Raw genomic sequence first — 11,034 nt, forward strand, 5'->3', positions numbered from 1 at the left:
CTGTCCGAGGCACATACTTCAATCCATGTGGCCCAAGCTCTATAGCCCACTTGGCAATCCGGCCAGTCGCTTCCCGGTTCTGGATGATATCCCCCAAAGGAGCAGAACTGACCACCGTAATTGGGTGCCCTTGGAAGTATTGCTTAAGCTTCCGGCTTGCCATAAAAACTCCGTACACCAGCTTCTGCCAATGCGGATACCTTTGCTTGGACTCAATGAGTACCTCGCTGATATAATAGACCGGACGTTGAACCGGATGCTCCTTACCTGCCACCTTTCGCTCCACCACAATAGCCACGCTGACCGCACGAGCATTATCAGCAACATATAGCAGTAATGGCTCCTTGTCAATGGGAGCAGCGAGCACAGGCAGATTGGCCAATTGCCGCTTTAAGTCCTCAAATGCTTCATCAGCAGCAGAACTCCAAACGAACTGATCCGTCTTCTTCAACATCTGATACAAAGGGATTGCCTTCTCACCAAGGCGGCTGATAAACCGGCTTAACGCGGCAATCCGGCCTGCCAGGCGTTGAACATCATTGATACACTTCGGTTTAGCCAGGGAGGTGATGGCTGTGATCTTCTCCGGATTAGCCTCAATTCCCCTGTTGGATACCAGAAAACCCAATAACTTGCCCGCCGGTACACCAGAGACACACTTGTCCGAATTAAGCATCATCTTGTATGTCCTTAGGTTATCAAAGGTTTCCTTCAAATCGTCAACCAGAGTCTCCTTCTCCCTGGACTTAACCACGATATCATCCACGTAAGCATGTACGTTACGGCCAATCTGCTTGTGAAGACAATTTTGTACACACCGTTGATAAGTTGCTTGGGCACTTTTGAGCCCAAAGGGCATAGACACATAGCAGAAGGCTCCAAAGGGACTTATGAATGCCGTCTTCTCCTGGTCCTTAACTGCCATTTTCATCTGATGATAGCCAGAATATGCATCCAAAAAACTTAAACGTTCACAACCCGCCGTAGCATCAATGATTTGATCAATACGGGGGAGGGCAAAAGGATCTGCTAGACAAGCCTTATTAAGATCTGTGTAATCCACACACATGCGCCAGGTGCCGTTTTTCTTAAGGACTAGCACCGGATTGGCAAGCCACTCAGGGTGAAAAACTTCTACAATAAAGCCAGCTGCTAAGAGCCTGGCTACCTCTTCTCCAATCGCCTTGCATCTTTCTTCGTTAAACCGATGGAGAAACTGTTTCACCGGTTTGTATTTAGGATCCACATTAAGGGTGTGCTCAGCGAGTTGCCTCGGTACACCTGGCATGTCAGAGGGCTTCCATGCAAAAATGTCCCGATTCTCACGGATGAACTTGATGAGCGCGCTTTCCTATTTTGGATCCAAGTTGGCACTGATGCTGAACTGCTTGGATGAATCGCCAGGTACAAAGTCAACAAGCTTAGTTTCTGCTGCCGATTTGAACTTCAGGGCCGGATCATGCTCCGTAGTTGGCTTTTTTAATGGAGTCATGTCCGCCGGATCAACACTGTCCTTATAATACTTCAGCTCCTCGGTGGCACAAACCAACTCTGCGTAAGCCGCATCTCCTTCCTCGCACTCCAAAGCGATTTTACGGCTTCCGTGAACCGTTATTGTCCCCTTGTAACCCGGCATCTTGAGCTGTAAATATACATAACAGGGCCATGCCATAAACTTGGCATATACCGGTCGCCCAAACAGGGCGTGATATGGACTTTGGATTTTCACCACTTCAAACGTCAATGTCTCCGATCTGGAATCATGATCATCTCCGAAGGCCACTTCCAGAGCTATCTTACCAACAGGATATGCTGACTTGCCAGGTACTACACCGTGGAACACCGTATTAGACGGTTTGAGATTTTTATCTGTCCCGTACGACGGAAGGTCTCATAGTATAAGATATTAATGCTGCTCCCTCCATCCATGAGCACTTTGGTGAACTTGTAACCTCCCACCTGAGGTGCCACCACCAGAGCCAACTGACCCGGATTATCATCCTGGGGAGGGTGATCCTCTCTGCTCCATATGATTGGCTGTTCAGACCAGCGTAGATAACGGGGCACGGCCGGTTCAACAGAGTTGACCGCCCGCCTCTGAACCTTCCAGTCTCGCTTGTCCAAGCTAGTGGTGAAGACATGGTACTGCCCACTATTCAACTGCTTTGGGTTGCTCTGGTAACCTGACTGTTGCTGCTGCTGGTTATAACCACCCTGGTTGTTCTGATTATTTTGATTATTATGTCCGCCTGGATTACCATTAAATCCTGAACCGGAATTTCCTCCACCGTAACCCGGCCCGGATCCTGAGCCACCTCCGGAGCCGTGATCATACCAGAAAGCATTAGAATTCTTGAACTCCTGCATAATAAAGCAATCCTTCCAAAGGTTGTTTGCTGGCACCTCCTTCGTCCCATGTCTTGGACAGGGCTGGCTCAGTAGATAATTTAGGCGATCCGGGTTAGGGTTGGGTGCCCCACTGTGATTTTTCGGTTTACCCTTGCGTCGCTGGCCATTGTCCTACGCGTTGGTATTAGCCAAAAAGTCCATGTTACCATCCGCTTTACGCTTACCTCCACCACCATTGCCTGCCCAGTGATGCTGCTGACCTTTGGAGTTGCTGTTCCTCTTTCCCTTCCCTGCCTTGTCATCATCAGATTCGGGATCCTTGGTACTATCAAAATCCGCATACTTTACCAAAGCAGCCATGAGGGTCCCCATGTCAGTTCAATGGCGCTTCATCCGTCCCAACTTCAGCTTTAGGGGCCTAAACCGGCAGTTGCCTTCTAGGGTTAAGACTGCGGTGTCAGCGTTGATGCGGTCTGATGAATGCAACACTTGTGAGACCCGGCGCACCCAATGAGTCGTCGATTCTCCTTCCTCCTGGACACAGGCAGCTAAGTCTACTATCGACATGGGCTGCTTACATGTATCCTTGAAATTATTGATAAACCGGGCTCGTAATTGGGCCCATGAACTGATAGAATTGGCTGGTAAGCTTTTTAACCAAGTGCGGGCCGTTCCTTCAAGCACCATGGTGAAGTATTTCGCACGTGCCGCATCATCCACATCCAGCATCTCCATGGCCATCTCATAGCTCTCCACCCATGTCTCTGGGGGTTGATCCGCCGTGTAATTTGGTACCTTGCGCGGGCCCTTGAAATCCTTGGGTAGGCGCACATTGCGTAAAGTGGGGACAAGGCAAGGCACCCCCAAAGAGCTAGAAGTAACACCGGGTTCGACCGAAATAGTTGGACGAACCGGCGTAAGGTGCCGAGCCTGATATTGTGCGGCTAACTCGGCCTCCCTGCGTGCTCGGGCCCGGTCCACCACTTCCTGGGCGTTATCAGCACCACCCACCGGGTTGTTGCCGCGGGGTGTTCCACGTCGTTCATTACTTGACACTGTCGGTTCCTCCATACGCCTGCTATAGCTCCGGCTTGGGCGAGGGTTCGAGTGGATCCGGTCGCGACTGTACGAGTATGCTTCCTGTTGGTCCAAAGCTGTCCTAAGAAGCTCCTTGACCCGTCGCATCTCTATCGCCTGTGGTGAGTCACCTTCAATTGGAATGGCCTCCAGCCGTGCAGCAGCGGCGACGAGATTGTCCATTGGGTTGGAGTAGTGACCCAGAGGTGTTGAAACAGCCTAAGGTATAACGGTGTTTTGACAAGGCGGATCCATCCGACGAGGCTGAACCGGCGCATCGGTCCCAGGAGCTTCCGCCTGGTTTCCCTCCAGCGGATTACTGGTTCCTGCTCCTAGGGTGTTGAAAAGGTCTCTGGCCTCGAAAACTGGAGGCAAACGGGATCGGTACTTCATCCTCATGACTTCATGCGACGCGTTCTGGTCCAACATGAGCCTGTAGGCTTGTGCGTCTAGAGCGGCCCGCTCTGTGGCCATCCTGGTATCCTCAGCTGCCAGGTCTGCCTTGGCCTGGGTGATCTGTTCCCTTACCTTTGCAATCTCCTCATTGTGGACATCCTGATCCACCGGATTAGCTTCTGCCATAAGCACAGCCAATGCATCGAATAGCTCTGATAGAACTTGAGCCGGCGGGCACACAGGGCCTCCTGCCCCGGCAGCCGTTGCCGCTGCTGAACCAGAGGTTGTTGCCGCAGCGGTCGAAGAATGAAGCGCTGCTTGTGTGCCGGCCATGAATATTCCAACTCGGTTGGGCAGATCAGAGGGGACCGAAATACTGTCGCCGTCGGAACAGCCCCCAAATCCGGCCATCTTGTAGCTGATATAGAGATTCGGTTTCTCCAGTTCATGACTCATCGCTGGAGTAAATGACGGTCTTGCCGCCAGATCCCAATCCATCCTCATGACCCCCTCCATGGATGACTCCCACGAAGGCACGCTTCATGGCCGGTTTAACCCGGGCAGATCGCGCACGCTGAGCCTTTTCGACGAGGTTGGTGCAGATATCTGGCTCAGGGCCCGGTTCTCCGATCTTGCCGATGAAAACGTGTATGCCACCAAAGGGGACCCGGTACCCGTACTCAACTGAGCCGGCCTCAGGGCCCCAGCCTGCATCGTCGATGTAAATCTTGCTGCGACGACTCTTAGTCATCCGGCCTATGACGTAGCCCTCGAGTCCTTCAAAGCGGCCCTCCAAAAACTTGAAACCATCGTGCGATAGCCCCACGGTGGGCGCCAACTGTCGTGGTTTTGTCACGGCAGATGTCCTAGAGAAAGGACTTAGTCGTGGAGCCATCGCGACGGGTTAGCTTGAAGGGGTTAAAGCGGACACAGGGACGCAAGAGAGTTTATACTAGTTCGGCCCCTTCGATGAAGGTAAAAGCCTACGTCTAGTTGTGATGGAATTGATGGGGTTTCGATGACCAGGGAGCAAACAAGCTTCGCCTATGTCTCGAGTTGTTGTCTGTCCTCCTTGAACCGCCGCCGGGTCGTCCCCTTATATACACGGGTGACGCCCGTCGGTTCATAGAGTCCCAATACCGGCTCATAGATGTGTCCGGTTTGGTCTCTACTTATTCCTAACTTACAATACAAGTTAAATACTAACGCCGGTTTACGGCTACAGGCCTTGAACCGGCTATGGGCCTTGAGCCCTCATCTGCCTTCTTGGGCTTTAATGTACTTAACTACTGACGAAGTTAACCCGGCCCAGATAGGCCGGTTTACGCCCAGTAGTGATATCCCCAACACCACGGGCTGCGTTAACCCCAGGCCGCTTGGGTCCAACCCAATGGCATGTATCGTTCTCGCATTTACCTAAGCTAGTTTCTTTTCATACTTGATCTATCTATGGATATCACCTTCTCGATTGTCACCTAACGCGGGAGCCGCGCACCGATTGTCTTTCTTCAGGATCCTTCGCATTAGAAGGCTAGGCACAGCGTCTATGCTCGGGCCCGTCCTTGCAGCGTCGATAAACCCAACGGTTGAGCTCTGTCTGGCGGGTCGGCGCCGTTCACGTCACCTCCTGGGGTTATTGGTGCTTGGCCTTATCGTGTGATAGCCTCAGGAAATCCACTCGGCGCGGGTTGTCTAACCATCTCGCAGGAACGCCACAGCCATAAAGAATCAAGACCAGGCGCAACCTGCCTTGAGGTAGGGCCTCGTGAGTCCCGCGCTGGCTCACGAGCGCCCAGATACACCTCGCCTAGCCCTGCCATGCAAGCCACGTGTCAGGGCGGGGCTGAACACGCCCCGGGGGCTCTCCGCAGTGGGGAGTCCCCTCCCATAAGCCAGCGACGGACGGGCGATCACCGCAGTGATTTGCTCCCCTCCTTGCGCTAACCTGCAGGAACCTCCTGAGGACTACAGCGGGCGGTACCGCGGACTCTCTCTCTATTCCCATGCAATTCGCTTGCGCATTAAAAGGGGGGCTCCTGAGCATCGCGACTCAGGATCTCTTACTGGCTCCCCAGCCCTCACCCCCTGGCCTTGACCACGGCATCACGACCTGGCATACCAGCGGCGGCTAAGCTCGCTCGAGGGCCGGGACCTGAGGATGTAGAGCACCAGGAAGAACATGGAGAAGAGGGGGAGGCCCGCACGGGCCTAACCTAGCTACCCAGCAGCGGGCGACACCCAAGTCTGGTGCGGCACAGGAAGCCGGCTCCGGAACGCCAAGATAAGTTTTTTACCTGGACCGACCTAGCGCCATGACATAAGATTCTCGCCTTTTCGCTGCCATGCTGCGGCAACGTCGCCTCCCTTTCCCATCCTCAGGTAGCTGCTTGCACGCTAAAGAGGACCTCTTGAGCATCGCGCCTCAGGAGCTCTTACAGGACCTCGGGCTGCTCATCTCCTGGCCTTGACCACGACATCACGACCTGGCATACTAGCGACGGCTGCAGCCTACCTGGGGACCGGGACCTGTCAGCGTAGAGCACCAAGCTGCTGCGGGATTGGAAAGGGGGAATCGAGCCTCAGCAGGGCATGCGCTTGCAAATTTCTACAATAAGGATAATATCAACAAAAGGCATTATAGACGCTTTACACACCCCCGCAGGGTCTGTTTCCATTCCGTGGAGGGAACAAAAGGAAGGGAATTCCTAGGAGCTCTATCTACACGTGCTGGACGTCGCCGACGCCATCATCAACAGTGGGCCACGGAAGGCCAGTGCCAACCCCATCTAGATCAACGGCGGCGGCCAGATGCGGCGACCTTGCTCCGGGCCTGATGAGAGCTCGGGGGCACGTAGCTGTCGTCGCTCGTCTCCGGAGACTCCACGAGCTCGGGAGAGTCGCTGGACCACCAGGAGTCACCGTTGTCGCTAGAGGAGCTGCGGGCAAGGCCAGCGGCAGGCCCGGTGCCAGCCGCCGTGCCGTCTCGGTGGCTCCCTTCTGGGCAGCACTCCAAGCGGCGGCCTTCCTCGTGGAAGACCTTGAAGAACATCATGGAGGCGCCATCATACTCCAAGTGGATGGCGAGGGTGCCATACGCGCGGCAGGCTCGGGCGATCTCGCCCCAGCCTCGAGTCATCAAAATCCTCCCGAAGGCGACGGCTTCAACTTCTGCTCCAGTCACCGAGGCGTCGCAGTCGGCGTGCTGCAGCCAAAGCTCAAGAGGGCCCCTCGGCGGCATCTCGACTGTGAAGAACTGCAGAAGGCGAATCCAAGTGCTTGGAGGCATCGCCGCCCACAGCACGAACTCGCGCGAGGAGTCCGCAGCATGGACCCCTGGGGTGACGACGTGCGCCTCCACGGCATGGCGGCCACGGCCCTGGCGTGGGCGGCGGTGCTCATCGCTCCTCCCTCCGGGACCCTCGGTGTGAGCGTACAAGGGCAACGGGTACCCAGGAGGTGGCCTTTCGTACCACGGCCGTGACACTACCGGCCTCACGACCATCTCACGACGATGGGACCTCCTCTTCTTCAGCGGGAGCAGCTCGGGCTCGTTGAGGGGAGTCTTGCCCTTCTCTATGGCCGAGAACCTCCGTATCGGCGCCATGACTACACCAGCAAGGAGTGGAGCGAGGAAGGAGAAGAAGCAGGAGAAGCAAGGAAGAGACGGGTGACGGGGGCTCCGCCCCCACTTCCCATTTGTAGCCAAGGGGAGGCCAACCGCCGGCCTCCACGATCCAAGGTCATAATGATCTTTTCTGCATGCAGCAAGGACCCGTCAAGTCGGGCAGTTGCCGAGGCTGCGTGGGGAAGCAGAGACGCCCACGTCTAATTAGTCGCCACACGCCAACCGTGGCTGCATGCTAATGGGGCTCGCAGCGCTCCGCGCTTGCCCCTTTGGCTTCGCCTCGAATCCAAGCTCGAGCGCGCCTTGGGCCCAGGGGCTACTGTCGGTGTTCTGGGAACGGGGGTTCCCAGACTTGCCTGCCTGCGGCCTGCAGCGTGCCTCCACCAGTGGCCCCGTACAACCCATCTTCACTAGCAAACATTCAAGACCCTCACGAGGGGCCAAGCCTCGCGAGGCGGACGATGCAAGACCTCCTCAGGGGTGGCCTCACCAGGCTGGCTCACGAGGGGCGGAGAGACCAAGGCGAGGGGCACCTCGCGAGGTTCTTGTGATGCAAGCCATGACGACCGGAACCAGGCAGGCGCCAGCGCGTGCAGTGTCCTCGTTTCCTCTTTGGTGCTAAAGGGGAAAGTGCAGGCGAGGGGCCCCGAGGCATCAGGCAAAGGTTTGCATATCGGTGCAACAAGACCAAGACCAGCAGGACAACAAGACGGAGGTCACCGTGGAGCCCAAGGCAGCGTCACCACGAGAGCCTTTGACAGGCGAAGACCACTTTTGTCAGGATAGCTTGTACTAGTTGTCTCCCTCTGAATTTTGCCGTTGTGGGATCCCTTCCCGCTCAATATTTGGGAATAGGAGCAGGGCCTCTATAAATAGGACTAGCCACCACCAAGGGAGGTAACTGATTCAGACCCAGATCATCCCGAACCACACAAGTTCACCACACATAAGAACACCTCTCCTCAGGAGGCTGTTCTTCCCTTGTAACTATTCATCCTCAGCCCAAGAGGCAATCCACCACACCACACTGGAGTAGGGTATTACACCACAATGGTGGCCCGAACCAGTATAAATCTTGTGTCTCATGTTCTTTGAGTTCGTCGAGCTAGGCTGTTAGATCGAAGAGTGCGTGAGCTAGAGAGGGGGAGAGATCTTCGTGCGCACCCCAGTGTTCGAGCCTTAAGGGTTTTGCCGGAATCCAAAATCCGGCAGGTGCGGTGCTCAATGTTCTCCCCGTCAAGACGTTCGACCGACTCCAGGTGCCCTATGACCAGCTGCATCTTACCATGCCTTTTTAGGAGTGACCGATGGCTCCACCACCCTTATAGGGCAGATCCGCCTCCCTGTCACCTTCAGGAAGCGTGACATCTACTGCACTGAGCTCATCGACTTTGACGTCGCCCACATTCGCCTCCCGTACAACACCATCATTCCGGCCCTGGCCAAGTTCATGGCAGTGGCTCATCATGGTTACAACATCATCAAGATGGCAGGAAGCTGTGGCATCATCACGGTCGCCTGCGAGGAGAAGGACGCGGTGTTCTCTCTCGAGCGTGCGTACCAGGCTGCGGTGGTCGAGGACCCAGATGACGAGGGTGTTGTCTACCCTCCTAAGGTTGTCCCCAAGAAGAAGAAGCAGTTGCTCCGCCAAAGACCTCAAGAGGGTGGGGTGTCCGGCGAAGCTGCCTCAGGCCCTGCACCCACTGACGGGGCGCCTTCCCTCTCGCATAGGTAGGCATGCCCAGCGCCCCTCTTAGGCTGGGCTCAGGGGCTCTCCTCTAGAGGGCCTCCTACCTGGCCGACATCATGAGGGTAGCGTTTGGGCACCATGCGGAGGCGTGCTTCAACGTGCGCTTCCGTGAGGCAAGTGCAGGGCGCGAGGCGCCAGATGCTCAGGAGCTCATCACCAAGGCGATCAAGGAGCTTCAGGAGGCAAGAGATATGCGAGGCGACTGTCGCCCACCACTCGGCGTGGCTCCCTGCCCCGGCGAGGACAGCGAGCTGCGCGCCTGCGTCAACGTCCCTGGGCTCAACAGGTCCGCGTCTTAGGAGCTCTTCTGGCCGTCCCACATTGGCCGGTGCGAGGCCCCCCCTCACAGCTACATTCGCATGCCTTTCGGTTTGCTGAACAAGGCTGTCATGCACCAGCGCCACATGCGGGGCGTCCTGGCGGCTCGTGAGGCTAGGCACTAGGTGATCCTGTCGGAGATGGTGACGGATCCTTGTGAGCCCCCCAGGCCCCCAGAGCCCCCGAGGTTCAGGACCTGGGCGGCTCATGAGGAGTGACTTCTGCAGCACGCATCTTCAACTACTCCAACACTTCTTCAGCAACGGTGCCAGGTGACACCTTTTTGGTTTGTTCAGTTGGGGGCGCCCCTTGGGCTGCATTATCCCCAAGCGGCGTGGGTCCATCCCTGCGGCATGTATCATTCTTTGCCTCTACCAGAGCTGGCTCTACCCTCTTGCTTGATTTGCTTTATGATTATCACATGCTTACCTGGTGATTTATCGCCCTTCGCGTCCTCCCTGCGTTGCTGGCCCGCCTCTTGCCATCCCGCAACGGGGGCTACACATGCTGGCACGGTGCTTGTGCCCGGGTCCGTCCCTGCAACGCTGACAAATCTGAGAGATCGAGCTCTGGCTCGCGGCCTGCCCCATGCACTTCACCTCAGTAGATCCTCAGTGCCTTCATCTTCTTGCGGAAGGATCAACGGCATGACAGCAAGCACGATTATGTGTTATATTCTCCTCCTTGGACTAACTCGCAGGAACCTGTGGAGCTTAACTACGAGCAGCCCTGCCGGCCATTCCTTTTTCACGCAATTTTCTTGCACGTTAAAGAGGGGACTCCTGAGCATCGCACCTTAGGGGATCCCACTTGGTCTTGAGCCCTCGCCCTGGCCTTAACCATGGCACCGCGCCCTAGCATACCAGCGATGGCTGAGCCTCGCTCGAGGGCCGGGATCCAAGGATGTAGAGCATCTAAATGAGCGAGGAAAAGGGGGGACCAGTGTGAGCCCTACCTAGAAGCATCACCACTAAGGCACGATCAGGCACCACGCAAGGGAATCACCGCAGGCTCACCAAGATAAGTCACCCATATATATCAGTGTGAACCTCATGATCTAGTATTTCGACTCCCGCAATATCGCTCGGGCAATGCCGCTTTCCTTTTCGGCCTTCAAGGAGCTGCTTGCACGCCAAAGGGGACCTCTTGAGCATCGCGCCTCAGGAGCTCTTACCAGACCTCAGGCCGCTCACCTACTGGCCTTGACCACAACATCGCTACCTGGCATACCAGCAATGGCTGAAGCCTGCCTGGGGACTGGGACCTGTCGGCGTAGAGCACTAAGCTACCGCTAGAACGAAAAGGGGGAACTACGCCGGAGTGATATACGCAGTTGTAGCATCATACTAGGAAGGATAACATTGGAGCAAAAGCACTACAATTTTTTACATACCCCATGGGGATCGTCACAATTTTGTGTAGGGAAACAAAAGAAGAAGACCTCAAAGGACCCTGACCGCTGGGTATCACAGACAACGCCGAGAGGGCGCCGCCGCTGCGCTTCGAGCGCGGTGAGAGC

Source organism: Triticum urartu, chromosome 4 (genome assembly GCF_003073215.2).
Source record: "Triticum urartu cultivar G1812 chromosome 4, Tu2.1, whole genome shotgun sequence".
In the NCBI taxonomy this organism is placed as follows: domain Eukaryota; kingdom Viridiplantae; phylum Streptophyta; class Magnoliopsida; order Poales; family Poaceae; genus Triticum; species Triticum urartu.